Source organism: Vicugna pacos, chromosome 18 (genome assembly GCF_048564905.1).
Source record: "Vicugna pacos chromosome 18, VicPac4, whole genome shotgun sequence".
NCBI lineage: Eukaryota > Metazoa > Chordata > Mammalia > Artiodactyla > Camelidae > Vicugna > Vicugna pacos.
This window is the reverse complement of record NC_133004.1, coordinates 40,357,800-40,385,696: the sequence shown is the minus strand read 5'-3', so window position 1 is coordinate 40,385,696 and position 27,897 is coordinate 40,357,800. Positions and strand designations below refer to the sequence as shown.

At 54.4% G+C, this 27,897-nt stretch overlaps 2 long non-coding RNA genes across 7 annotated transcripts in view; one reads left to right on the top strand and one right to left on the bottom strand.

Moving 5' to 3' along the window:
• Positions 1-27,897, bottom strand: part of LOC116284202 (uncharacterized) — a 47,263-nt gene that overhangs the window by 6,982 nt on the left and 12,384 nt on the right. For 4 of the 5 annotated variants that reach the window (XR_012061281.1, XR_012061280.1, XR_012061282.1 and 1 more), the window contains one exon: positions 2,658-6,056. This is a non-coding gene — a long non-coding RNA (uncharacterized lncRNA). Of the gene's footprint in view, positions 1-2,657; positions 6,057-23,442; positions 26,013-27,897 lie in introns of those variants that run through there. The other variant, XR_012061284.1, reaches the window with a different exon arrangement.
• On the top strand, positions 12,290-23,436 carry LOC140687143 (uncharacterized). Of its 2 annotated transcripts, none has more exons than XR_012061287.1 (3): positions 12,290-12,380; positions 17,312-17,402; positions 22,738-23,436. It is a non-coding gene; the product is annotated as an uncharacterized lncRNA (long non-coding RNA). The 2 variants fall into 2 exon arrangements; XR_012061286.1 differs by lacking the exon at positions 22,738-23,436 and adding an exon at positions 19,192-20,065.

Here is a 27,897-nt window from a genome sequence, read left to right as displayed (position 1 = left end):
GGGTGTCTCATACATTCCACCTGAATATCCTTATACGGGATTCTCAGACTGAAGCCGTAAAGCTGGGGGGCCCCTCGATGTCCAACTTTACTGAGAAATTTCTCTCAGCGGCCACAGCGCAAGGGAGCATCTGCTGAGAGTGGGACTGTGGGCGGGGACTGAGGCCTGGGGATGGGGTCGAGGAGATAAGGGTCCTCACCTGGGAGCAGTCTGTCCACTTCTGGGGACACTGGAGGGCACCCAGCTGCCCCAGGAAGAGGTGTAGGGCCCAGAGGGCAGGTTGTCCCCAAATGCACAGCTAAAGGGGCAACTTTGTCCAGTGTTGCACTTACACACGGCCACACACAGACCTACATTTACACACACTCACACACGGATATACACACACAGAGACACAAAGAAGTACATTTACACACACACACACGTGCACACACACATACCACCACCACACTAAGGCCCCCAATATCCTAGAGCAGGTGTGTCGGAGCCAGCCGACAATCGATCAGGTCCAGAAATCTGTGCTGCAGGACTGAGAAAAGAAAGACAAGACTAAAAGGAAGACAAGACTAAAAGGTGAGGGAGAGGGTCTCACTCTAGCCCGCAAGATGCTAGGTCAAGAGTGGACCTCGTGTTTATTTCCAGCAGTTAATTTATATGCTTTTAACCCATAGGCAACGGTATCGTAGGTAACGGTATTGTTTTTATGATCTCTTAACAATGTGTACTAAAATCAGTAACTTGTGCATAGTTACATACATCATTATTGTTTATATTTCTCATCCATCAAGACTAACCGTTCCCCAAGAGCTAACATCATTGATAACTGTTATTGTTCCTCTAGGCTAACATCGTGATTTGTGTATTGGTAACTCAGGTGATTGTCACTAAGATCACTAACTTATGTAACTTGTGTATTGGTAACTCAGGTGATTGTTACTAAGATCACTAACTTGTGTGACCTGTATCTCTCTTTCCAAAAGCCCCTGTTCTTAATAACTCAATGGCATCAAGATGTTTTTCCGACTCCAAATGCACCTGCTGTTTTTCTAACAAAGGGGTGGCGGGACAGAGATTGTCTTTGCTCAATCAGCCTTAGAGCCTGACGCCCCGCACTCTGGGAGTTTAGGCCCAGTTTCTGTGCTCGGCAGCCCTCAGGTCACGAGTGGCCCCCTGCACAGGTGTGTATGGCCTGTCTTCCCTGAGGTTCCAGTAGCAATAGGCCCTCACTCACCCCAAGGCTCTGGGACCACGGACACCTGTAACTTCACAAGCAGAAATTACTCAGTGCCATGGGGCTTTTTGCTGGTAAGAAAATGGTGGCCTGCACAAAACCACTGGCAAATTCAGAGCAGAGCCAGAATCACCTCCCCAGGCTTGGGAGCCAGAGCACACAGGTGCCCCCCATTCAGGATCACTTGTACTATGGTGGATTCCCACGCCCCCGACCCGCTCCCCCGTGAGGATGTGTCCCTTTTATTTGATTTAAACACGGTGCGTTCTTGTGCCAGGGAGGGAGGAGGAGTCAGTGCAGGACGGGAGGGTCAGAATAGAGAAGGGATCATGTCTCAGGATGGGGGGGGGGCTATGTTAGAAGGGAGAAGGGGAGACCCAGCCTCTGGTCTCTGGCAGGTCCTTGACCTTCCCACACCTGGATTCTCTGGCTCAGGCCCCCAGCCCAAAGCCTGCCCCTTCCTCTCCATTCCCAGCCCTACCCTGAGCCCCAGGCTTGCCCCCAGAATCCCCCCACCTCTGCTGAATCTTCAGGCCCTTCCTCCTCTCCAGTCTGAATGTCTCCTCCCTTCTCTTGCCTCCTCTTTCTGCCCAGGGGCTAGGGCTGAATAAGAGGCAAACTATAGGGATTGGTGTCCAGGTCAAAGCTTAAAGTGCCTACCTGCCTCCCTCCAGCCCCTGCCTCCATCTATACAGACCCTTAGGCATCAGGTGTCACCTTCTGCTCTTCTAGATGAGGTCAAGAGGCGGCCCCTCCATTCCTCCTGGTCTCCCTCTCCGCCCTGTCCCTGGGGGCTCAGAGGACAGAGGAACTCAGAACCCAGACAGTGGGCTGGGGACGAGGTCGCACGGTCGCTTCCCCCAGGAGCCGCTAGGTGGCGCCTCGTTAACGAGGATCGGAATGGACCGGACAAACGGCGCAGCGAGGACTGGAGAGCCCTGCATCCCGCCGACCCCTCCCACGCGGCTGCAACCACCAGGGTCCTCATGCCTCTGGAGCCCTATGCTCCCGACCCCGCCCTAAGCTCTCCTCAAGGTTCCAGGCTCGCCCTGGGGCGCAGGGCACTCAACTTGGGGGCCCTCTCCACCACCTCTGCACTTGGCCCCAGGGCAGCTCCTGCGGTCCCATCAGCCTGGCCAGCTGCCCCAGCACCACGCTTTCTCTCCAGGAGGTGACCCTGCTTCTGGGGCACAGTGCAGAGGTGGAGAAATAGGCAACTTGGTGAAGGAGAGGAGCCAGAGAGTCTGGGCTGGAGCCTGCCGCCCAGGAGGGTCCTTTCCTCTGTGTTTCTTTATAAAATGGGATTGATCACAGCCCACAGAGTACATGAAGTCAGCCTGGACGACTCCTGGCATGAGGCATGGCACTCAGTAAGCAACCATGCCTCAGTTTCCCCTTTACATCTTTACCAGGGATGGTACCTTACCTCTCTGCCTTTGCCCTTCTGGTCTTCGCCTCACTGTAGTGCAGGCTGCAGCTCAGAAGCATCTCTTGAACCTGCATCCCACGCCCACCGCCTGAACAGGAAGACTGTGCTCCCCTCCTTGGCAGGACTGGCCCAATACCTGCCCCAGCTTAGCGTCAGATACAGGCGCCCTTAGGTGCCCTCATTCACCAGACTCCTCCCGGCCTCTGAGTCCTGTCCTGAGGGTCTACCCACCCCGCTGCCAGGTCGTAGGCCCCTGGGACAATAGAAACCATCCGCTCAGTGTGGCCTGGCACAGGGAGGGGGACGCAGTAAACGCCCAATAAATGAATGTTAATTGGATTCATGTGAGGAGGAGGCCGGGCACTCACAACACGCATTGACCCCACTCTGCACCTGGCACCATGCCGGGGGCTTCTTTAATATATTCTCCCAACAACTCTGAGTGGTTTTCCCACGAGGAAGCAGAGGCTCAGAGAGCCAAGGTCACACAAGGGGTCAATGACATCTGGAGCTGACTTGCTCCAGGGTGCCCCAGACCCTCTCTACCATGAGACCCTCTTCCCAGCCTGAGACTAAACTTGGAGGTGTGCTGACCAAGCCACTCTCAGACTTTCCCATGCTGAGGTCCACCTCTGAGCCTCTGAGGCTCCTGCAGTCCTCACAGTCACCCCCCTAGCCTTTGCAGGGGCTGAGCATCCTGCCAGGAAAGATGTCTTTCCAGCCTCATCCCTTGGGAGCCACCCCAGCATCACCTCCTGTAGGAAGCCTTCTGGGGTCCCCAGCCTCACAGGCTCCCTTGGTCCCTGGCTCAGACACATTGTGGACTCAGGCAGCTGTTAGGGACCTGCCGAGACTGCATCACCACCATGATGTGTTCTGTGGGCGAGCCTACACCACATCCCAAACCCAGTTTACAAAAAAAGGCTTTGGAAGGCATTCAGGGTATATGATGGACTGAAGGTCTGTGTTCCCCTCCCCTCCAAATTCATATGCGGAAGCCCTAAACCCCAATGCCATGGTATCAGAAGGTGGGGCTTTTGAGACATGATTAGGTTTAGATGAGGTCACGAGGGTGTGGCCCCCATACTGGGATTCATGTTCTTATTGGCAGAGGAAGAGAGACTAGAGCTGTCTTCCACTACTGTGCAAAGACAGCAAGAAGGTGGCCGTCTGCACACCGGAAAGAGGGCCCTCACCGAGAACCAAGTCTGACAGCACCTTGATCTTGGACTTCCCAGCCTCCAGAACTGTGAAAAAGAAAAAGTCTGTTGTCTGAGCCCCCAGAGTAGATGATAAAACTGGGGTTCAGAGGGGCCAAGTGACCAACACAGTCACACAGCAAACCAGAGCTAAGACTAAGACACAAGGTCAAAAAAAAAAAAAAAAGAAAAGAAAGAAAAGAAAAAGAGAAAAAAAGAAGACCAAAAAGGATGAATTTAAACACACACGCTCACCAAGGGGCGGGGCACAGTGAAGCTGTGGAATGCAGCTGGGAGAGGGGGCGCCTCTGTGCTGGGGATGCCCTGCGCCAGGCCCCAGGCCTCTGTTACCCCAGCACACACCATCACCTAGCTTGTGTCCCCAAGAAAGTTCTGCCTTCCAGTCATCAGGACTGCCATCCCTGACCACCTGGGGGTACATGGAGCTGGTTCCGGGAGGTCCCCACTAACCCACTAACCTCATCCTCTCAGTGTCTCGGGCTAAGGGTTGCTGGATGTTCTGGAAGTTGCCCCCCAAGATGCCATCATGGAGCCAGCCCTCGGCTGGGGTTTGGAAGCCTAGGTTCTGGCCCTGCGCTGCCCCTGCCCCTGGGCCCTTCTTTGAGTTTCACCAGTTCAACAACAGGCTGGAGGTGGGGGCTGGGGGTGTTTCTGAGTAATGATGCCGGAGGCATCTCACCCAGCGCTGGATCGTGTGCATCTGAGGAAAGCAGCAAACATCACTGTTTCTTCCTCTCTTTCTTTCCTTCTTTCTCTGTCTCTGCCTCTCTTTCTTTTAGAGCCGATTGTTAATCATTTATCTCCAGGGGCTGGGACAGCGGCAGAGTCCTTCACGACAGGCCAGGCCAGCCCGAGAAGCCAGCCGGCACCTCCCAGCCTGGCCTGGCCTGGCCCCTCTGGTGCCCCTGGGCCCTTGGGGCCGCACAGAGCACGGCCGCAACATCCGTTCTTCCACTCGCCGAACCCCTTCTGCCCTTGCGCGAGCACGGTCCCCGGGCTGGCCTCCCCGCCCGACGTGCCATGTGCCTTGAGCTTGTCTGGTCCCAGACTGGCCCTGGAGGAGACAGTACTTTAACAGAGTCACCTCTGGGCCTCACGGGGACCAGCCACAACAAGGGGGGCTGGTGTCTGAGGTTCAGTGCAGGGGGGAGCACAGCCGTGAACCCAAGCCACGGAGTATCCTCTCACCCCGCCCCGAGCGCCTGCAGAGCTGACCGGTCAGTGAGGGTGGAAGACAGGGCTCCCGTGAATTCAGGCAGCACCAGCATGGACTTGGCCTGATGTGGATGTGGGCTCGGCTCAAGCTGGCCTCCAAACACACACACACACACACACACACACACACACACACACACACACACACAGACACACACACACACGAGGCTTTGCTAAGGTATAAGCTGGGTCGCCACAGAGATGCTTAACCTGCTGGAAAAGTGACACCTTGCAAGCACTTGTAAGGAGTGCGTTTAAGCACGCCCCAGACTGATAGCCCGGTTACAACCGCCCTTTGTTCCTAGAGGCTGACAGCCTCCTTTCCTCCACCCAGAAGTCAGAGTTGCTGTCTCCGCTGAGTGTTAATAAAACTCCCTTTTAAGAATTATCCAGCCGTCCACTCAGCCAGCTTTGCTCTTTTCCATTTAGCAGCATTCATTAAATGCCAGCTGTGGCCAAGCCCTGACGAGCCCACATGCTTGGACACTCTCTGTGTCGTGTTGGCCTCGCCAAGCCCGTTGTGGGATCTGACGGCATCGGACCCCAGGCATCCCCTGTCACACGGGCGCTGTGGCTGACTTCCCGCCCCAGGCTAACTCGCCCCACTGGTGGCTGCGTGATCAATGTCTGCTCGATGCATGTTGACTGGTCCTGCTCTCACCTCAAGCCAGTGGCTGGCAGGGAGGCCTGAGGGATAGAAAGCCAGTAACTGCCTCCTCTGGACGAGATCAGTGGCTTTTCATTCTGTTTCAGAAATTGAACTCGCTTGACACGGGAAATCACAGGCAGAATCCCGGGGTATAAAATGGATAAGAACAGAACAGCTCCAGCTGAAGCGCGTGCCCCCAGATGCCCCTCTTCCTGGACCTCCTCGGAATCCTCCAGCTTCAATGTGTTTGGTGTCCACTGCAGCCTGATCCTTCCCTTCATCTGGAAACCCAGGTTTATAGGTCATTCCAATCTGGGGATGTTAAAAAAAAAAAAAAAACAGGAAACAAAAGCTGGAGGTTACAACCCCCCAGACTGGGGTGCCTCATCTTCCCGGGCTCCACTTTGCCCCTGTTCACTCTGTGGATACTCCTGGAAGCCTCCAGACAGAAGACTTTTCTTATTTCCCACCTGCTGGCAGCCTCTCCCCTCTATTGCTCCCGGTCAGCGTGGCAAGGATGTTTCTGGTACAGCCTCTGCCAAATCAATGGCTGGGATGCTGAGGTCTGCACCCTACTGCCCCTGCCGGCACCTGGGACAGACTGGGCCTGGAGCCATCTCTCATGATTGCTCAAGTGGCAGTCCGTCTCAGTGTCACCTACATGCCCAGCCCTGCGCAGGGCACCAGGGACACGTGAGACAAGCTGCTGCCTCCGTGGTGTGTGAAGCAGGTGCTGGGGAGGACGCAGCGGTCCAGCCGGGAGCCACAGAAGCACTGCTGAGGGCAGGATGCCGGGGTTGGGGGGGGTGTGCTTTGAGATACATGGGAGGGGCCGGCCTCAATCTGGGGGTTCAAGGAGCCCTCTGGACTCTGCTGGCCTGTGAACTGTCCGTGGCTCCCGGAGGCGCCACTGCCCTCATTCTCCAGAAGGGTGCCTTGTGGGGCCGAGAGGTGGAGAAAGAGTGGCGCATTACTGTGCACTTTTTCTTAAGTCTGTGATAAGCTCCTTCTATTAGACGATAGATCTCGTCACATAAAATAGATTTGTGGACTCACAGCCGGGGAGAGCCACGTTCCTGAGAGTCGGAAATGGCTCATTTCCCCCTCCTTCTTCCTTGAGTAACTGATGGTCATGAATTTTTCACCCAAATGTCGCCACTAAAGATGTCACCAGCCTCCCCTGGAGGTTTTATGATCTGGCTCTAATGGGGTGGGGGTGGGGGGCACAGAGTGAAAGGGAAGTCTGTGTCCCGGAGCCGGAAGGGATGAGGAGGGGGTGGCAGAGAGGACGGGGACTGGCATTTCAGCTCTGTTTATTGAGCAGTTACTGTGGGGCTGGCCAGAGCCAAGGACTTCCCGCCCACTATCTCATCCACCAACAATGTGGCGAGGAAGTTGGATTCAGAGAGACTGAGTAAGTTGCCCAAGGTCACAAAGCTTATTAAAGCGACAAAACCACAGGCATCGGAGAAGTATGAGGTTCCTGGTTCCTGCCTCTGCTCCCCACACTGCAAGGCAGGAAAGGAGAGGGCCCTGTGTACCTGGAGGTGGGGCGTAACGAAGGGTGGGGTAAAGGAAATAAGTCTTAAAAGCAAACACCAGAGCCTTTCAGGGCTGGAGAGGGGAGGGGAGAGGACAGACCAGTGTCAGATGCCAAGCTTCCTGGTCAGGGAAACCTCTGCCAGTGACGGGGAGCTCACTACCTCATAAGCCCAGTTCATCTTACAGCTCTGACTACAGATGGAAGGGACTCAGCCTTTCTGCAACGCTGGCCTCTTCACTGAGCCATTCTTCTGTGGGCTCTTAAGACAGGGGTCATCCGGCAATGTAACCCCACCAAATATCAGAGCCAGATTCATGGCTCCCAGAATATCCTCAGGTCCACTGTCCCCTCAAAACACAATGCTGTGAGGCAGGAAGCCCAGGCCAGGTTGCTGTCCCATTTTTAAGATGAGGACATTGGGGCCTCGTGTGGAGATGGAGGAGGGGCTGGACGAGCAGGGCTCTGTCCCCGGCACTGGGTAGCCACGTCCAGTTCTGCCACCACTTTCCTTCCCAGCTTCACGCCACCTGCTCAGAACCAGCACTGGCTGGTCTCTGGCCCTGCTGTGGGTCCAGTCCTGCCCACGCTGAGCCATCTGGACACGCTCTCCCAGGCCCCAGGGCACTAGCTGGGAAATCAGGGTTCCCCAAGGAGGCCCCTGCAGGGAGGGGTGCTGCCAAAACCTCCCCAAGTTCTGCCCAGCCTGAGGAGCAGGAGGCCCTGGTTCTAGTCCCCTTCTGTCCCTCCCCAACACAGCTTGGCTCTCTCCTCTGAAAGATGAAGGGGCTTCTCCAGTGAGGTGAGACCCCTCCCTGCATTTTCTGTATCTCAGTAGCAGCCAATCCATCACCCTTTGTGACTTGGGTCCTGAAGTTGCTGGGACCTGTGGTTGAGGGTGGGGATGGGGATGGGGATGTGGCAGCTGGGCCCAGGGAACCCTGGGTGGGCCTGGTGTGTCACAGAGGGATGTCCAAGAAGGAACAGAGACAGCCCATCAGCTCTCCAGGACACGTGGATGTCTGGGCCCTCAGCCGCTCTGCAAAGTCCTCTCCCGCAGGGTGAGGAGGCCCAGCCAGGGGTCTCCATGGAGACCGTGGGAGGGGGCAGCAAGGCAGATGGGTGGGGGCCATGGGGAAGAGGAGACACATCTAGCACCAAGCCCTGAGGGGAAACGAGAAAATGTCCATGGATTGATAGACACTTTACAAGAATCAAACACTTTGCTCGTGGCACTCCGGGCTGCAGCCAGATTATTGCCCTATAAATGAGTAAGAAGCACGTTGACTGATTCACGACCAGGAGGAATCCGGCCCGAGACAAGTAAACAGGCGATTACAATGCAGCCCAGTAACTCTAATAGGTGCTGCAAGGGAGGAAGAAGCTCAGAGTGCTGGCTGAGGAGGTTGCTCTGCCCAGGGGCAAGGAGACGGCCAGGAAGGCTTCCTGGAAGAGAAGACAACTCAGCTAATAACCATTAAGGCACTTGGGCTACAATTCTCCTGATGGCAGAGAATGATTCCCACCCTGATGTGGGTCAGCTGTGTGGAGGAGAGAGGGGCTAGGGCCAGGGAGGGGTGGTGCGGGGAGGAAACGGGGTTGGGGGGCAAACTCATAATCACTTCAGACCTTAGAGTTTCATCTTGAAAAATCATTTTCAAATGATTCATCACACTCAGGAGTAGACAGATCCATGGGACAGAAAGGAAAAGCCCAGACACTTGCCGAAACATACTAGAATTTAGTGTGTAATACAGGTGGCCTCTTACATCAGGGAGGTAAAGATGAGAGTTTTAATAAATGGTGTTAACACAACCGGGAAACCACCTGGAGACCAATAAAACTGGATCTATTGTTCACCAGAACACCAGTTCTAACTCCAAATGGATCCAAGATTTTGATGTAGAAATTAAAATCATTCAGAGAATCAGAGGAAAACAGGAGTGAATCCCTTTATAACTGTGGCATGGGGGAAAACTAATGACTCAAAGTCCAAAAGCCAGAAAAGATGATGAATTAAATTAACAATAATGACAACAACAAACTACATGATAAAGATCATAAGCAAAGTCAAAGACAAACTGGGAGAAAATATTTGCAACTCACATCATAGCCTAGGGGCTAAACTCCCTAATATGTAAAGAGTTCCTGGAAACCAATAAGAGAAAAAAAACCCCAGCAATCAAAGAGACAAGTGGGCAAAAGATTTGACCAGAGCATTCAAAGGAAAAGAAATATAAACATATGAAAAGACACTCCATCTCATGCACATTGAAGAGAAATACGGAGAAAGTCACACCAGGATCCTACCTCTTACCTATCAGATAGGCAAAAATCCAAAAGCATGAAACACAGCCATAGCTGGTAGAGCTGTCGTGTTGGGAAACAAACACTGTCATACGTGGCTGGTAGGAATGCAGACTAGTACAACCCCAATGAAAGATGGTTTAGTCATTTCTTGTCAGAGTGACAGATGCTTTTACCTGTGACCCAACAATCCCAGTTCTGGGAATTTACTCGACAGACGCACCTTGAGCATGAGAGGAAAGAGGCCTGTTGGTCACAAGCCCACTGGTCACAGCTGCGTGTACCAGCACAAAGCTGGCAATAACCCCAGGGTCTATCTAAAAGGAATGGTGAAACACACGATGGTACATCCACACAATGAAATACATGCAGCTGTTGGGGGAGGGGGAGAGGGGAAGGGAGGAGGAAGAGGAGGAGGAGGCAGCGCTATATGTTCTGATATGCAAAAGTCTCCTGTACCTACTATTAGGGAAAAACACAAGGAGTAGAACAGCATCTGTGTATGCGAATACATACTGACGTAAGCGTTTACGTAAAGAAGTACTGAAGGATACCCAAGAAAGTAAGTGTTTCTCTAGGGAGCAGGCGGATGGGCTGGCAAGGGGATGTTTGATGGATGCCTTTTTATAGAAGTTTGAATTTCAAATCATGTGGCTGTATTGCACATTCACACCTTGATAATGATATCAAAATAATTTGCCAGGTAAGTACACATCAATGTTCACAGGTATTTATCTGGGGGTTTGTTCCTCCCTAAATACCAAGACCTAGGCCCATAGGAACCTGTCCTCCAATTTGGGAAAAGGGCTGTAGGCAGTGCGGAGCCACTGAGGGTTCAGAGCACGGCAGGCACATGAGGGCAAGAAAGCCCACAGCCCCGCAAACAGGTGTCAGGCCAATGGACCACCCACAGGGCAAGGGGACCTGTGGCCAGAGCCTTGGGGGCAGCTCTGGTTCAGGGAGGGACGTCCCCCGGCCCAAGCCCCCACACCCCTCAATCTCAATGTCCACATTTCCCGGGAGCAGCTTAGCACGCAGCTGCTGGCTTTGCAGACTGCTTTCTGCTAAAGCGGATTCCCTGATTTGGGGAGAGAGAAGCCTTATCAGTGGGCTCAAGTAAGCCCAAGAGAGCCAGTTTCTGAGCCCAGCGTCCAGCGGCCGGACTAGCAGGGCCCAGAGCCCCCAGCCGATATGACAGCAGGTGTCCAGGGAAGCAGCTCTGACGCTCAGTGGGGACCCAGTGGGTCCCTCTTCTTCCTCTCTTTCAAAATGAAGACTTCCTTCCAGCTGCAGACAAGGGATCCATGGGGAAGACGGGCTTCCTAGAAGGGGCTCTCCCACCCCTTCCTTCCGGAAGCCGTCCTGAGTCCGTCAGAATGCTGGGACACCTCTTCGGACCCCTCCTGCTGGGTCACAATCTTCTCCAGGGCTAGGGTCCTTGTTCCTGACAGCACATCACCCCCTGAGGCTCCCCCTTAGCCCTGTTATCTTGGTCCCCTGAACTGGAGCACCCAGCCCCTTGCTGTCCTGGCCCCAGCATGGGTGGGGCTATGCCATCCATATAAACACACCAGCGGGAGCACTTTGCAAATTTTAAAGGGCTGTGCACCAATAATGTTTCCCTGGAGTGGAGAGGTGGGGAGAGCAGGAGGCCATCTGAATGTGGTTCCCGACCACAGGCCTGAGTTTTACTACCCGAACTAAATGCTGTGTTTGCTCGCACCCCACCCGGCGGCCTGTACACACCTGTACACGGAAGGTGGTAATTTTTCTGCATGAATCACAGGTAGGTTCACACCCAAGTTACCGGCACTCTGCTCCTTCGGGCGGGCAGGCCAGGCAGTCGCCTTTGTCTTCCAATTATGCTGGTTTTCATTGCTCTTTTAACTCTAACAGAAACACCCAATGAGGCAGGGTCTAGAGGGCAATTAATGACATAGGGCAAAAGACCACTCAGGGCCACCAGATTTGGGGCCCAGAGGAAGCTCTGTGTCTGGACGAGGCACTGGCCCTCTGGGTGGGTATGAGCGGGCCTTGTGGGGTGATGGCTAATGTGTGTGCATCAGCATCCTGCAGGCTCTGGTACTAACCAGCTGTGTGACCCCGGCCAAGTCACTTCACCTCTCTGAGCCTCTATTTCCTTGTCTCTAGAATGATATTGCTGAAGGATGATGGTGTGAAAGGCCTGCTACTTAGCAGACATTCCACCAATGCCGAGCCCTCCACAGGCCCCGCCCTGCGTTAGTGACATCAGTTTTACAGGCGTAGTTCTTCTCCCTCGAACGTCCCGTCACTTTCTCCAGCCCCTAGCACACTGCTGCGCACACAGTAGGTGCCCAGGGCAGCAGACAGAGCATGGACCTTGGAGTCCATTTTTCATACATTCCATAAACATTAACCAAAACCTCGATGCGCCAGGTGCTGGGGGTCTCCAGACCCAATCCCTGCCCTCAAGGAGCTTGCAGTCTGGCCAGAGAGGAGACCCAGGGCGCTAATAGGCGAGACAAGGCCGGTGGCAAGTACTACATCCAGGGAGGCCCAAGGAGCCCCTCCTCCAGAGCAGGCCCAGGACTGGCCTGAGGGTGTAGGAAGGCATCTGCAGAGTGAAGCATGCCTGACTCTGCGCCCTGGAGGCAGAGTGGGATGGAGCCTGCAAAGGAGGAGAGCGGTGTCTCAGGAAGAGCAGCTTGTGCAAAGGTCCGGAGGTGAGACATGGCTGGAGGAGGTCTGGGAAGACCTAAGTGTGCATGGGAGGATGGAGAGGTATCTGGCCTGAGGAATTGCTCGAGGTAAGATCTGAAAGGTGATCTTTCACCCAGGTGAAGGCGTTTGAGCACAGTTTAGAGAACGTGAAGAGCCCCTGGAAGGGTCTAAAGCATTCCTAGGCTCTAGTGTCGAGGCTTGGGGAGTTGGGGATGTGAATTACGAGGTCAAGAGTGGAGGCAGAGACAGTCCAGAGACTGTAGCAGAGGTCCAGGCAAAAAATGGGAGGGATGGGGGGCCCAAATTTGGGATAACTGGGAATCCCTCCCCAGCCACCTACCAGCCGTGAGACCTTAGGCAAGTGGTACCCACACTCCTGGCCATGGTTCCTTATTCCTAAAGCACAGTAGTGATGCCTAGTTCCCAAGGTAGCAAGATTAAATAGGAATTAAAAGAGGCAGTATACTGCACTCATATAAATAAGTAACTGGGGGAGAAAGGATGGCTCTTGCACACACTAGGATGTCAGTTAACACCGTAGGAGGAAAGAAGGAACTAGAAAAGTACCATTAGACAAACACCCCAGTAATAATTGTGGCAAATGATGTCCACCGATGGATGCTAAAATTAATGGACAGAAGTCCAAGGGGAAACAGGATGTGCTTAGTCCCAAATTATCACCCCTGGGTATGTATTAACTAATAAGGGAAGGACTTTAGAGGGAAGAACCTGGCCAACACAACATTGCCAAGTGGTCATGGCTAAGGCAGGAAGGTGCCACCATGATGCTTCGAGAAGGACAGGCACTGTTTGGGGGATATTCTCATCCAAAATGCATAACCTAACTCCAGTCCTGAGAAAACAACAGACAAACCCAAATGGAGGGAAATTCGACAAAGCAGCTGGTACTCTTCAGAAGTGTCAAAGTTCTGAAGATGAAGAAAGATCCAGGAACTGTTAGGGACCAGAGGAGAGTAAGGGAAGGTGACGGCTGAGGGCAACATGGGATCCTGGTAGGATCCTGGACCAGGAAGAGGATGGTGGCAACAGAGGAGAAGCGACGTCGACGCGTTGAAACAGCCCTCTGTTTTGAGCCGAGGTTTGGGGTCAGCAGCCTACTGGCTGCCCCATTCCCGTCACCAGCCCCTCTGCACCAGCAGAGCCAAAGCGCCCTTCCACATTCAGTCAGCACCCACTGTTACAGCCCCACTGTCTCCCAGCCTGGCATCGTCTTGGCTGTGAGATCCCCTCCTGCATAGGCACCCGCAGGTCTTAACATATCACAATCCATGGTAATCTTGTAAGTCACTTGCTCTCGGAGTCCCTAATGCCGATAGGGAAACTGAAGCTCAGAGAGGAGAAGGCATTCGCTCAACATCACACAGCAAGTGGAACGTGGGACGGACTGGCCCACTGCCCCAGGCTGGATCCCACCACTTCCTCTGAGCCAGGAGGCTGAAGGGAGGTGTTGTCAGAAAGCTGCCCTGGCGCTCTTGACAAACAGGGGCAGGACCCAGAGCCCAAGGCAGGTTGAGTCCACGCAGCCTGAAGATGGCAGCACTTTCCCCTCCAGAGTTCCTGGGACCTCAGCCCAGGGAGGCTCGGCTCCCAGGAAATTCATTCTCACTAAGGTGTGAATGATTGATAACTAGGCCTTTCCTGAAAAGGACAGAGCACATGGGGTCCCACACTGGGTTCCAGAAGCAGGAGAAATAGGAAGGCACTAAAGATAAAACCTTTGACCCCTCCCAGTTGCACCCTCCTGGCAGCTATAACCCCTTGGGGCTCAGTTATTAGCTGCAAACTCCTCCACTTAACTCCTCAAATCAACAACAGATGTCAGAGCTTTGTCCACCCCTCACTGATGCTGGAGTCCCCTCTACAGTTGGTGGCTGTCCCGCTCCTGGCTTGGACGCCACCAGTAACAGGGTTTTATGCTGTTATGCTTATCAAGGGAATTCGTGTTACCAGACAACAGCTACTAGAAAGTTCCTTTGCTCAGATATGTGTAAGACAAACGTAAGTGGATCTATCAGTTCCCCTTTTGTAGATGAGGAAACTGAGGCCGGGAGAGGGGAAGCACTGCCCAGCGTCACGTAGAAAAGAACGCAGCTGGGATGCAAACCCAGGCCAGGAGCCTGATTCTGGAAACATCTCTCATAGGTGACTTGAGGGGTCAGACTCTGTCCCACTTGCTCCAACATTAACAACCCTTCTGGTTAAAGTGTGGTTCCTCGAAGACCATTGCTGGGAGGGGGTGTAGGAGACCGCATGATGGGGACATGGGCCTCAGAGTCCTGAGCCAGATTCAAGATAAGGCTTCGTCCTTTCCCGAGGGACCTCAGGAAGTCACCTCTCTGAGCTGCACCCAGAGCAAAGCAGAGCCCATAAGCCTGGCTCCCCAGGGGCCCTGAAGGTGAGTCCCTCCCAGGACCATCCCCTGGCGCAGAGCTCACAAGGGGTTCTCTCGCAGACTGTGGGACTCTGGCATAAAGTGACAGCAGAGGCTAGTCTCTCTTCCTCCTTCTCCAGGGGACCCTGGCCTCCGTCTCTGTCTATACCCCCATTCCTCCAAGGCAGACCTACCCCCTGCCTTGTTCTCCTGGGGACCACAGGCCCGACCCCATCCTCCCACCCAGGCCTCGGCCAGCAGCCTCAATCCAGGCCCCCTCCCTCCCAGCAAAAGCCTGCAAATGCTTCTGAGGGCTGGAACATCTGGCTAATGACGGGGAAAGTGCTGAGACGACAGGTTATTTCAACACTGTCATCATCCGTTGGGTATTTCAACACTCACTGCTTGTGCAAGAGACATAATGGGACCTGTCATAAACTCACGCTGTCTCAAAGCTCGGGCACGTCGTGGCGGGGCTGGCGGGGAGCTGCTGGGGTTTAGCAATCGGCGCTGTCTTGGGGCCCGCAGTCTCCTTAGGGCTATTTTGGCTCCACCGCGGAAGGCCCCGGAGAGAAATCTCAAGGTGTCAGAGAAAACCCAGAGCAATTACCTCTCGGGGTAATTAGATGGTGGCAGAGATAGATAGCCCGCCTTCCTGCCTTCCCCCCTTCCATCCCGCCTGCCAGGGAGATGGGGAGGACCAGCCTGTCCCATCCCACTGGGCCAGCCCCCACCTCACCCAGCCCCCTGCGGGGAGGAGGCCACAGATGACCTCATGGCAGCAGCAGCTGTGAATCACGGCCTTGACCATGCTCCCACTTCCCTGGGGGCCGGCAGGCGTGTGGGTCCTCAGCCCAGCACCCACATCTGGCCACCTTCCCATCATGGCGGCATCTCCAGAGAGCTGTGCGGGAGACTCCAGGAACCCGTCGGCCTCTCTACAGCAGACCAGAGTCATAGCTTGGACTCAGAGTCTTTGATTCAGCTCAGCCCTGATCCAAATTTTTATCTGAACCCCGACCACCCCTTTAGGAGGCTTAAGTGGAGGATGGAGGTAGCTTAGCGCCTGCTCTGACAGGGAGCGAGGTCGGGGGAAGGGTGATGGCCAACCAACACAGGGACACCTGCGGCTCAAGCCGTGTAAGCCCCCCACCAGCTCTCCGGGGACGAGTCAGTCACTGCCCTGAGCTGGCTAATCTGGAGAGACGAGTGACCAGAGACCCCAGAGCCAGCTGGAGCTCACTCTGAGCTTTCCAGGCTGAGAACTGGCCTCCACTCATCCTGTGCCTCCACACCCTGCCCACCTCACCCCAACACACGTCTCCCAAGTGTTCCAGGAGAGAGGGTCTGGTTGGAGACCCGGGGGGCTCATAGAGGACAGGCTGAACAGGGAGCTGAGGATTCCCACCCCTGGAGGTGAGGGGCAGGAGGTGTGGGAAGAGGACGCCCTGAGAGGGAAGCGTGTGGAGGAGAACGTGGGGTCTGGGACAGCATGCCACAGGCAAGTGGGTAAGACGCAGACCCAGCCAAGGCCGGGGCCTCATGCAGGGGAGGCCCAGGAGCATGGATTCCTCTGCATAGGCACTGGGGAGCCATAGAAAGTCTTTGACCACAGGAATTCCAAGTGCACCATGGCACTTTGAGCCCCTTCTTAGGCTCCGTCTGGCAGCCGAAAGTGGGTGGAGAGTTTCAGGGGAGGGTAGAGGAAGGCAGAAGGCTCAGAGCGTGGCCAGGAAGCCAGACAATAGCCAGATGGGACAGTGGCCAGAATGAGGGGGTGGAGGAGAAAGCTGAGAGGGGTATGGGCCAGAGGGCATTTGGGAGGGGACCCCCTCCTCAGGATCAGAGCCTACTCTGTGAGGGATGGGACAGGGAGGGGGCCCTCCCAGAAGTAGTCAGCAGAGGTGGGGAAGGGTTCCCGTGGGACACTGGGGCCCTTGTGGAAAGTGGCCCCACGGGACCCCAGCTGGTGCATTGCCCCTCCACCACCCGGGGCGCTGATCCTCTGCTCTGATGAGAACTTGGAGCTAGTCAGACGCTCCCCAAGGGCCACATCAACGAAGAAAATTCTACATGTTTTTAGGCTCCTGCTCCAGGGCCCAAACCCTTTCCTCCCGCAAAAGGCTTCTCCAGCCTGAGCCTACCTCCTGGCACATTTCTTTCTCCACATTCACCTCCCTTGGCCTCTCGCGGGCTTGATTCAAGGTCCTCTGTAGGGTCACCTGAGCAGCCCTCCCCAGGGTGCCAGCCCCCTCAGCTGACTCCACAGGGTCCTCAGCACAGCCCATGCCTGTCCCTCCACTGTCCAGCCTGCAGCTCAGCCCCGGCTCCAGGCCCCTCTCACCTGGGCCCCCACTGTAGCTGCCCCTAAGCCCACCTGCCAGGGCTGCAGTCAAGTCCCCACAGGAATGGTAGCCACCTTGCCCTCAACCAGACATCAGTAGGACTGTCACCTCCCCTCTGCCAGAGGCTGCTTCCCAGGTGTTGTCTTTACGGGAGAGTGTCGCCACCTCCAGGCAGGCAAAGGCTGGGGAGGGAGACGGTTTCCTCCGACTGGCCCCTGGGTCTCAGGTGGTATGCACGCCTATCCTATGTGGCAGGTGCCCAAATCATCCCATTTTCCAGGTGAGGAACAGCCATCCCTGCCCTCCAATGCCTGGGAAGACTTCGACTGTGATGAAGCAGCCTCAGAGCGGATGAGTGCCTAGTCTTGCAGGTAGCGATTCCAGGTCCGCCCTTGATTTCTGCTCCTTCACCTTGGGGAGCTGTTTACCATCACAGGATTTCTGCTTTCTCCTCTGCAAAAGGAATCAGTGGGCTCTGTTTCTCTGGTCAGGACACAGTATCACGGCATGGTGGAGAAACACCTCTGACCACTAGGCCGGGCTTTTTAGCTCTGCCTCTTGGAGCTGGGCCCCCTTCGCTGCTCTGGGCCGTGTTTTCTCATCTGCACATGGGGTATCACAACATCTCTCTCATGCACAGCTCAGGGCAGAAGTTTTCAGTGTGATGGTCAAGTTCCATCTGGCTCTAGAACCAGACAGACCGTCTCCCGGGGGACAGCTCAGCTACTCGGGGGCTGGACCACCAACCTCTCACCTGAAACAGGCCCATGGTCCCAGTCAAGCCACAGCTGAAAAACCAGAAATGAGTCCCTTCCGCAGGAGCCCTTGGAGAGCTGCCAAAGCCAAGCCAGGGGTCTCTCAGGCAGTGGGGAGCTTGACACCCCTGAAGGTGGGCGACAACTCAGGAAGCGCCAGAAGCCCCTGTCCACCCAGGGCAGGCGGAGCAGCTGGGATACACGCCCTCACTCTCTTCCCCGCCGGTCCCCTCCCACGGCCTCCCGCCCCTGCCCCACCCTCACCATCGATGCCCCCACCCAGGAGCTCTTCTTTGCACTTGACAAATGTGTAAGGCACATTCAAGGGACTTGAGACCGATTCACATGACAGGATAACCAAATGCGAAGGGAGGTAAATGCACTAGGAATTCAGGATGCGGAGCAGAGAAGGGGGAACCAGCCCTGTACCAGGGCTGGGACAGTGGCAGGCAGGAATGGCCACGTTCCCTGGTGCCTGCTCAGTGCCAGTCTCTGGAGTCAGAGGTCCCTGCTCCCCCTCCTCCAGGACACACTCTCAGCCCGTGGTGGGAAGCCCCCAGCCCTGTCTGAACGGGGCCCGCAGGGCGGCTGTGATGCTGCCGGGGGCCCAGGAGGGTGTCCAGTCTGCCCCGATTCCCTGGGCCCTGGAGCGGCCTGGCTGCCCAGCCTCTCGCTTGGCCAGGGCAGCCGAGACACTGGCAGTCCCGGCCCCAGGCCTCCCGTCGTCGCCTCCCCCACTGCTCGGCCGGATGGCACCGTCTCCTAATGCATCTGCCTGTTTACATTCCCCCAACGAAAAGCAGCTTTGTTTATGGAAAAGAGCTATTTTAGTTCCACGTTTTCTCTCTCAACTCCTCCGACTCGCAGCAGAAGGGCCGCTGCTCTCTTGGGGAGCTGAGCGACAGAGCCCGTCTCCATCTCCTCGGGGAAGGTGCTCCAGGCTCCCATGGGTGGAGACCCAGGACAGGGGGCCAAGGCACAAGGCCACCTCCTCCCACGAAGGCTCTGGGGAAAGGATCGATGTTCTGCATGAGTCAGGGAGTCTTACCCAGGGACAGAAGGACAGCAGTCCCCATGAGCTGGTGACACCAGACACCAGACACCACCCTCCCAGTGCAGCCCACCCACCCTGCGCTCAGCCACCAGGTCCTTCTCCTCCCTCTGAGTGAGTGATATTATCCCCACCATACAGATGAGAAACTGAGGCTCCCAGAGGTGAAGTGGCCTCTCCGATGTCATAAAGCTACAGGTACCCAGGGGTCTGACTCCAGATCTCACACCTGTTCCCCACTGTGCCCCCTGGGGTGGGAGGAGAGATGCCTGTCTAACAGGGTGAGGGGTGTCAGGTGGCACTCCCTGGTTATAGCCATTTCCATAAAAATTCATGGCAAACATTTCATTCTAGGCTCGGGAAACAGCAAACAAACCACGAGTGGGAGTAATCTAGTACAACATGGGGTCTTCTCCAGAGGGAGGCTGCCGTGTTCCAGATGGGAACCCCAAAGATCGGAAGGCGTAGGAGGAAACAAGTCATGACATCACTCTGAGGAAAAACGAGGGGGGGTTCCCTCCACCCCAAGCACCTGTCTCCCTAGGTGGGAGAAGAAGACGTGCTGGGAGGCGGCAGAGGGTCCTACCGAATGCCTGCTGTGGCCCCGTATGGAATGCTTCTCCCACCCTCCCTTCCTTCGTGGCCCTGATTGCTTCTTCCATGGAATTTGTGATTTCTGGAGCCCACATATTCCCTGGATCACCAAGGCAGGTCAAGTGCTGTCACCATGACAACAAAGAAAAAGAAATAGAAAGGCTGATGGGGATGCAACTCCCCTTACAGCGACCACAGGACACCTTCCCCTGCCCTAACTCCCCCACCCAAGAAGGGAGCTCTGGTGGGGCAAGGATGGATGGTGATAGGTTGTGATTAGAAAAAAGCTGAAAAGTTCTCAGACAAGAAGCTGGTCAAGCAGACAGCCCTGAGCAGGGCTTCCCCTAGTCCTTTGGGAGACATGCGGCCTGTGGCCCGTGGTGGCTGGGACCTCCTGTGTGGCTAGAACAGCGACGCGGGCCTGGGGCCACCTGCTCTAGAATCAAGCCATTGGCTCTAAGCCTTCTGGGACTCTGCTTCCCTTGGGCCTTTTGCCACAGGCTCCCCTTGCCCTGTCTCGCGCAAACCTACAAAGGAAACCTTCAGACCCTAGGCGGAAGGACACACAGCGCTAGGCGGTCCCCAGGGCCTTTTGCGGAGTGTCTCCTGTAGATCCATCCCCAGAAGAGAAAGACATGGCCGCTTGGCCTCACAGCCTCCCACCCTGGGTGTTCTCCCCAACACCGATTTCTTCACATCTATTGATGGGAGAGGCTGACTTGAGCCTGGAGTCTCCTGCTCCTGGGGTAGCACCATGGTTGGCCAATGGCAGCAGTTTATAAAACTCAGTCACAGTCTCAGCTGCCCCTGCCTCCCTCTGCCATCACCGCTCACAGGAGGGACTCCATGCCCTGGGAGGCGCTGCGCTCACTCAGCCCAGCCACACCTCACGGGCTCAGGGCCTGGGTTCCAAGGACCTCTCACACATGAGCACAGCCCTTTACAGTTTACAGAGGGCCTTCCCCTGCCCTCTGATTCGCCCTTTGAGGTGGATAAGGAAACAGAAATGAGATATCAAACATCTAGGAAGCACAGTGTCGGGACCCAGCTTCCCCCTCTCTCTGCCTCCGCCCACGAGCACGAGCCCAGGCTCCACTCTGTGCCCAGCGGTGGGTGGAAGAGGCCTGGCCCTGCCTCTGGCCTCAGCCTTGCTATCCAGCCCCCTAAACAACCTGGTAGTCCTGCCGAAACCTAGATCTAATCCCCCACCTGGCTCCACTGCCCAGATGATCAACCAATTCCTCAGCCTAAATTTGATGCCCAGCACAGAAGGGGCCCTGTCTGCCGCTTCCTCTCGAATTCCCTCGTCATCACTTGACACACACTTTGGCCAAATAGACCCAATTCTTCCTCACTGAGAATGGCTGACCTGTAGCAAGCGCACCCTGTCTTCTGTCCTCCAGGACTCTTCTTCAGCTGCCAGAATGTTCCCAGTACACACACGGTGTGCTCCCCTCCAGGTCTTTGCCTGGAGTTGCATGTCCCCCATCCGTCTATCCACCCATCCATCCATCAACCCATCCATATCTAAATCCCGCAACTGCTTCAATGCCCAGTTCAAATTCCACCTCCACAAAGTCACCCCATAATAAAAGTGACCACTCCCCCACATTGCAGCCACGGTGGGCCCCTCACTGCCTGGCATCAGTGTTGCAGGCCCACCTCTTAGTTCTCCCACCAGACCGTGAGCTCCTGGCATGAGGGTGGAGTGTCTGCAATGAAGTATGTGATTCATCTCAGGGACCCTAATACCCAGCACAAGGTCCCCCAGAACACAGGACATATCATCAATGATTGGCTGGATGAATAAACGAGCAAAAGGACAAATGAAAGAAGAGGGAGTAGATGGCTCATTGGCAGGCCTTCAGGTTGGGCCATAAGGTTAGTGGTCAGATCATTCCAGCCAGCAGGGCTCCCTTGCCAGCCAGAGCTTCACCCACTCTGTCAAGAGCACCCATCCATCACTCCTTAGTCTGTCGAAGGCCCTGAATGCTCCTCCTATGTCTGGGGAATCCCCCACCTTATGAGTTCCCATCTTCTTTCACGAAAGCCAGCCAGCCACCTTCCAGCCTCCCTTCCAGCCTCCCTTCCAGCCAGGGTTTGTCATGTGTCCTGGGCTCCACCAATCACACACCCAGCAGACTCAGGATGGGAGGGAGTGACCCAGGAAGCAGATGCCACATGGAATCCATTCTGGTTGGTGGGAGGCGGACTCCCGTGTCCAGTTCCTGGAGGCAGTGCTGTGACCGATGTGGGAGCCCACCGCGGGTCCTGCCGTGGGTGTCCCCATCTGCAGTGGGATCTGGGGCCCGGCTCCTGCTTCTGGTACTCTGGCTTTCCCAGAGATTCTGGGCTACGGAGTGTCCTTGAATAAGTTCCTCGTGCGAGTAACTTAGCTGGAGTTGGTTTCTGTGTCTCAAATTCCAGACCCTGGAGTGTTCACCTCACGCTGATGGAGTAAATGCCCCAGGGAGCTCCACGCGGGCTGGGCCGTGTGCAGGGCAGCAGGCTGGGGCGGGAGGGAATGGGCGTCACCGGGCCGGCCCTCCCTGGCCTATGAGATGCCCACCTGCCAAAGCAGCACCAGGATAGGGGTTTGAGCAGGGACTGCCTTCAGATCCCGAGGCCCGCTCATGGCTACAGGGCAGGGCTCTCCTCTCCGTGCCTTTCCTCCCAACCCCCCCGCCCCCCCCCCGCTAACTCCGTCTCATCATCCTTTAAGACTCAGCTTCTCATCATCTCTTTCACGAAGCTTCCAGCTCCACCCCTTCTGGCCCAGGTGCCTCCATCGTGCTCCCAGGTCACAACTGCCAATGACTTTCCACACGGCAGGATAGCTGTCCATTGCCACATCCATCTGTCTCTCCACTAAGTGGAGAGTCTCTGAGGGCAGGAGTCATGTCTGGTGCACTATGAGCAGTTAGCTCTCAGGAGACAACCAGGGAATGTTTGCTGCATGACTAAGTGAGCATTAGTGAGTACGTGCACCCTTGGGAGAAGCTAGCCATCTCTGGGCTCAGTGAGAGTGGCAAAGAGAAGAGCAGTTGCAGAGGTGCCCTGGGGCTTGGCAGGTGCACCCACCCCCACTGGAAATCCCACTGGCCAGGCTTGTATTGTGTCTGTTCCAAGGGGGAACATAGGGTGGGGCAACCCCTGCAGCTCCGTCTCCCATGGGTTTCTTAGCAAATTCAAGGGAAAAAAATTACCCAGGAAATAAATCAGGAGCCACTGACCAGCTTCAAGGCCCCTCCTTCTCCCACATTGATCTGGACCTCAAAGATTGCAACCTCTCTGCTCGTTTGCCAGGGACACTTGTCGGAGAAGATGTCCAGGTATGAGGCAACCACAGCGGTTTCCTGAGCGGCACTGAGCAGAAGTCAAGCGCGTCTTCTGGGGCCCACTCTTCCCTCCATGACGTGCAGGCAGGGGAAGCTCCCCAGAGGCTCCTGGGAGGGAACTAGGCCACTGCCCACCAGCAGCCCGGCTGCGAGAGTCCAAGCGCGAGGGGGTCTCTGCTCCTCCAGGCTGCGGCCACCAAAGATTCACGCCCCCTTGTTGCAAGCTGGGGTCGGCAGGGTCATACTGACCATGAAGGGCTGCGCCAGGATGATTCACAGCCCACCCCGGCCCCTGGATGGTGGAAGGACGTGACCTTCTTTCTCAAGATGTCTTTGGAGTCTCAGGTGGGGGCAAGACTGCTCACATCTCGGGTGCCCTTGACCCGGAGCCCTGCTTCTACTGAACATCAATTTGGAGACAGCCTCAGCTTCTTGCCCAAGACTCCTCAGTCCTCCACCATTGCCACCCAGATGTGGAAATCCTCTTCCCTTTTTTCCATCCCCAAACCCACTCACACCAGGCATTTGTGTGGGTAGAAGGTTTACTGACGGTTGGAGAGGCAGAGGGATCTGCTATGTAATTATAGGAACCTATTAAAATCCTTCTCCCTTGATGTCTCTCTGCATCTCTGCGCTGGCATACCCCTTCCCTTTCCTCCTCCTGCCCCTCAAATCCCGCCTCCTGTCAAAGCAGAAGAGCCAGCCCCCAATGGTCCTGTTTTCTAGAGTCTAATCCATATTCTGACTCCGGAGGATTCACCTCTAAGGGGATTGATGCCAGTTCTTAAACCAATGGGTTTTTATCCCACTGCACTGGTGCTGGACTCACCTTCACAGAAGACCCAGACCTCATGCAGTTGGGGGTGAGGAAAGTCCTCAGGAGACCACCCTGGCGGAGCAGATGGGAGATGTTGGGAGGAGGACACACAACACAGACCCAGGAAGCACGGATGAGGGGCAGCTCCCTCTACCTGGAGGAGCCAGAAAGGGTTTCACCAAAAAGGTGACAGGAGAGATGGCCTTGAAAGGGTTTCATGAGGGGAGGAGGCAGCCGGAGCAGAATCTGCCATCAATGCCTCTCCAAGAAGCACTGCTCGCTCTGCGCTGTCATCATCAGATTTTGTGGCTGCCTCCTCCATCAGACTGGGAGCTCCTCGAAGGCAATTTCCCTTCAAGGGCCAGGTACAATCCTCAGCCCCAGGAGAAAGAAAGAGAGGAAGACAGGAGGCATGGGAGCTGCAGTAGCAGCCTAGAGTCCCCAGGCACCCAAAGCCACAAGACCCCTGAGGCTGCGGCAGAGATCGGCTGGATCTGCATCCTCCGTGTGACAGTACACACGATCACTGCAAACCGAAAGTGCATAGGCAAGGGGCCCATGGGCCCTCGGGCCACCCCTATGAAAGACCTTTTACATCAGGCACTTGTGGCCCACCAACAATCCCGTGACAAGCCCTCTGCGCTGACAAGGGCCACAAGCTCACATCTGCCCAGCTCCCAACAGCAGGAAGATGTTTTAATGCCCGCAAGCTCACTGGAATCAAGGTGTGGACCCTACAGGACTGAGGGAGAGGATGGGCAGGAAACACAAGAGAAGCCCTAGGCTCCGGACGCTGTGGGAGTGTGAGTCAGTAGGTTCTCTGCTCCCACAGTCCCCCTGCTCCTGCAACTTCCAAAGCAGCGAGAGTGGACGGCGCACTGTGTGGCAGTTCATTACAGGCTGCCCTGCATTGTTCTCTAATGACTCTTTCAGGCTTGGGATCCTGCACTAGATCCTCCAGGGCAGAGGATGTACCTTCTGCAAATTCTCTGTGCCCCAAAGTGCCAGCCCCAAGCCAGGTCCACAGCACACCTTCCCAACCAGCAGGGTAGCTGCGTCCTCTGCCCATCGGCTGCAGGTGAGAATCATCTGGGAGGTCTGGTAAAATGCTGAGGCCAGGGCTCCCGCCTCCAAGGAGACTGATTTAACTGCACTGAGGCCGGGCTGGAGCATCAATGTTTTATGGAGCTAAAATGATCATCTCTCCCTTGGACTATTACAAATTAGTTCTCAGATGGCTTTTTTGTGTCCAGTCAAATCCACCTGCCATGATGCAGTTAACTTGACCACGGCCCTTCCCAGCTGGGCAGTGAGGGCTGAAAACCTCTGATGTAGCATATCCTGCCACAAAGACAGCAAAAGCTCCTGGGAAATGTGCCCTGGAAGACCAACTCTTGGTACTAAGTTTCGTCTCTTTTCGGATCTCATCACCTCAATAGCCCCAATTCTCTCCACTGCATCAGATGACCCCTGAATCTCAACATCCAGCCCAGAGAGACTTTAGGCTCCAGATACAACTCCCCAGGGACAGATGCACACAGTACGGGGCTCCGTCTGTGCTAGGATCTCGGTGAACAGCACAGCCACCAGGTAACAACTGTATTAGTCACATGCTTTAGGCCATAGTGTTGGGAAACCAACTGGAACTGGCCTATAATGGAAGGGGTTGGGGTATTGTATGTCGCTATGGGGCACGGGGTACAGGTGGGCCTAACATCACTAAGGACCACATGTCTTTGTGCTGAAATATTCTAGGCAAGGACTCTAATTGTCCTGGTCATGTGCCTACCTGACACCACCAGCTGAGGCCAGGGGCATGGGGTCATGTAGCACAGACAGGGCTGCTGGGCCCATTCCAGTATAGAAACAGAGGAATTCCCATTTAAGGCAGTGGAATAAAGCCGTCTCTTCACCAACCCCTCTTCCCGCAAAGACCAACCATTCATAGTGTTTGATGAACAACAACCATGGTGATAAAATCCAGAGACGGCATGGGCTGGATGCATCAGTCAGAGTCTTGGGAGGAAGCAGACCTTGCACTAAAAGGGTAATTGGTGAAGTTTAGTAAGGAGACTAAAGACAAAGGCGAGAGCTAAGACAATAAGCAGGGATGGCGAGGCACAGAGGATTAACTGCTACCCCCGCTCTGGGCATGAAAGGGCACGGGAGGCCAGCAGAAGCAGCAGCGTGGGAGAGGGTTGCTCAGCTAATGGCTGCCTTGGTTGGATGAAGGCAGCTATTGCCAATCTTGAAAGAGTAGGCGTTGGGGGGGGTGTGTATCTACCGCTTTCTCTACCCGTCCTCTCATCTCCTGTGGGTCTCTCATTGGCTGGACATATCTGGAAGCCAGAGGGAGCCCAAGTGATGGAATCCACAGCAGTCTACCTTCCACACCCAGAGCAAGTGGGGACGCATGGAGAATCCATCTGGAGGAACAAATGGGAAACATTCTGCACTTTGGGCATCTACCCCCTCAGTTTGTTTTCTGTCGCCCCGTGGCAGTAACTTTAGAGTCACCCTTGCTTTTTCCACTGGTTTCTCCCCCATCTTCCATCACCAAGTCCTACGGATGTCACCTCCCAAACACCTCCAGAGTCTGTCCTCTCCTGTGTCTTCATCATCTCTCCCTTGGACTATTACAAATTAGTTCTCAGCTGGCTTCTCTGTATCCAGTCAAATCCACCTGCCAAGATGCAGTTAACTTGACCACGGCCCTTCCCAGCTGAAACCCTTCCAGGGACCCCATGGCTTCAGGAGAACAGGCAGCCTCATCCTGTGCGCTCCTGAGCCATGGACCTGCTCCATGTGGGTTGAGGTCTGATCATTAAAGTTGACTGACAGTCTGGTTAAGGAATTGGTCCTCCTTCCTTAGGCACTGGGACACTAAAGGAGCCCCGAAAGCGGGATTTTGTTGTTGTTCTTGTTCACTTTTCATTTTGAAATTATTTCAGACTTTCCCAAAAGGTGCAAAAATAGCACAAAGAGTTCCCATATACTCTTTATCCAGATTCTCCAAATATTAACATCTTATGCACTACAACTATCAAAATCGGGAAATACGATGACCTAAGTAAAGCCTGACTTGAATTTCCCAGGTAGTCCCACCAACATCCTTTTTTTTCTGGTCCAGGATTCAATGTCGGATCACCTTGCTTTTAGTTGTTGTGAGTCTTCAGTCTCCTTTAATCAGGAACAGCTTCTCGTCTTTGTCTTTTATGACCTTGACACTCTTAAACAGTACTGGCTACTTGTTTTCTAGAACACCCCTCTACTTGGCTGTTTCTCATGTTTCCTCACCATTAATTTTAGGGTAGGCATTTTTGGTAAGGAGGCCACAAAAGCGAGGCTGTGTCTCTGTCAGTGCATCATATCAGGAGGTATGGGATGTGAGTTTGTCTCCAGTGTCATTGCTGTTAATTTTGACAATCTGGTCGAGATGCTACTGCCAAGTTTCTCCAGTGTAAAGCTGCTACTTTCCCCTTTGTTATTAATAAGCATCCTGTGGGCAGAATACTTTTAAGACTCTAAATAGCCTGTTTCTCATAAACATTTTTTTGCCCACCAATTTTTCACATCCGTTAGTGATTCTTGCCTGAAACAATTCTTACTATGGTACTTGCCAAACAGTGGTTCTCAAGCTCAACATTCCTTCTACATTTATTAGTTGGAATTCCACTGAAAGAAAAGAAAAACAGGATAGCTACCCAACAGAAGATGGTCTGCAGAGATCAAAACAGCCTGCCTGATATATTGTAAATTGTATACCTGATAAGGAGCTTGTATCTAGAATATATGAAAAATCCTTAACCTGATCATAAAAAGATATACAACTCAATTTCTAAATGGGCAAAGGATCTGAATAAAAATTTCTTCAGAAAAAAATTTTTTGCAAATGAATGATAAGCACATGAAAAGATATTCACCATTGCTGATCACTAGGGAAATGGAAAGCAAAACCACAGTGAGATATCACTTCATATCTCCTTGGATGGTTATAATAAATAATACTAGTAAAATAATAAACAGGTAATAACAAGTGTTGGTGACACTATGGAGAAATTGGAACCCTCATACGCTGCTGGTAGGAATGTAATATGGTGCAGCTCCTTTGGAAAACAGTCTAGCATTTCCTCAAAGATTAAATATGGAGTTACTACAGGACCAAGCAATTCCACTCCCAGGACAGACCCAGGAGAAATAAAAGTGTATGTCCACACAAAACCTTTCATTGCAGCCTTATTCATGCCAAAAAGTGGAAACAATCCAAGGCCCATTAAGTGATCAATGAACAAATAAGATGTGGTCTATCTA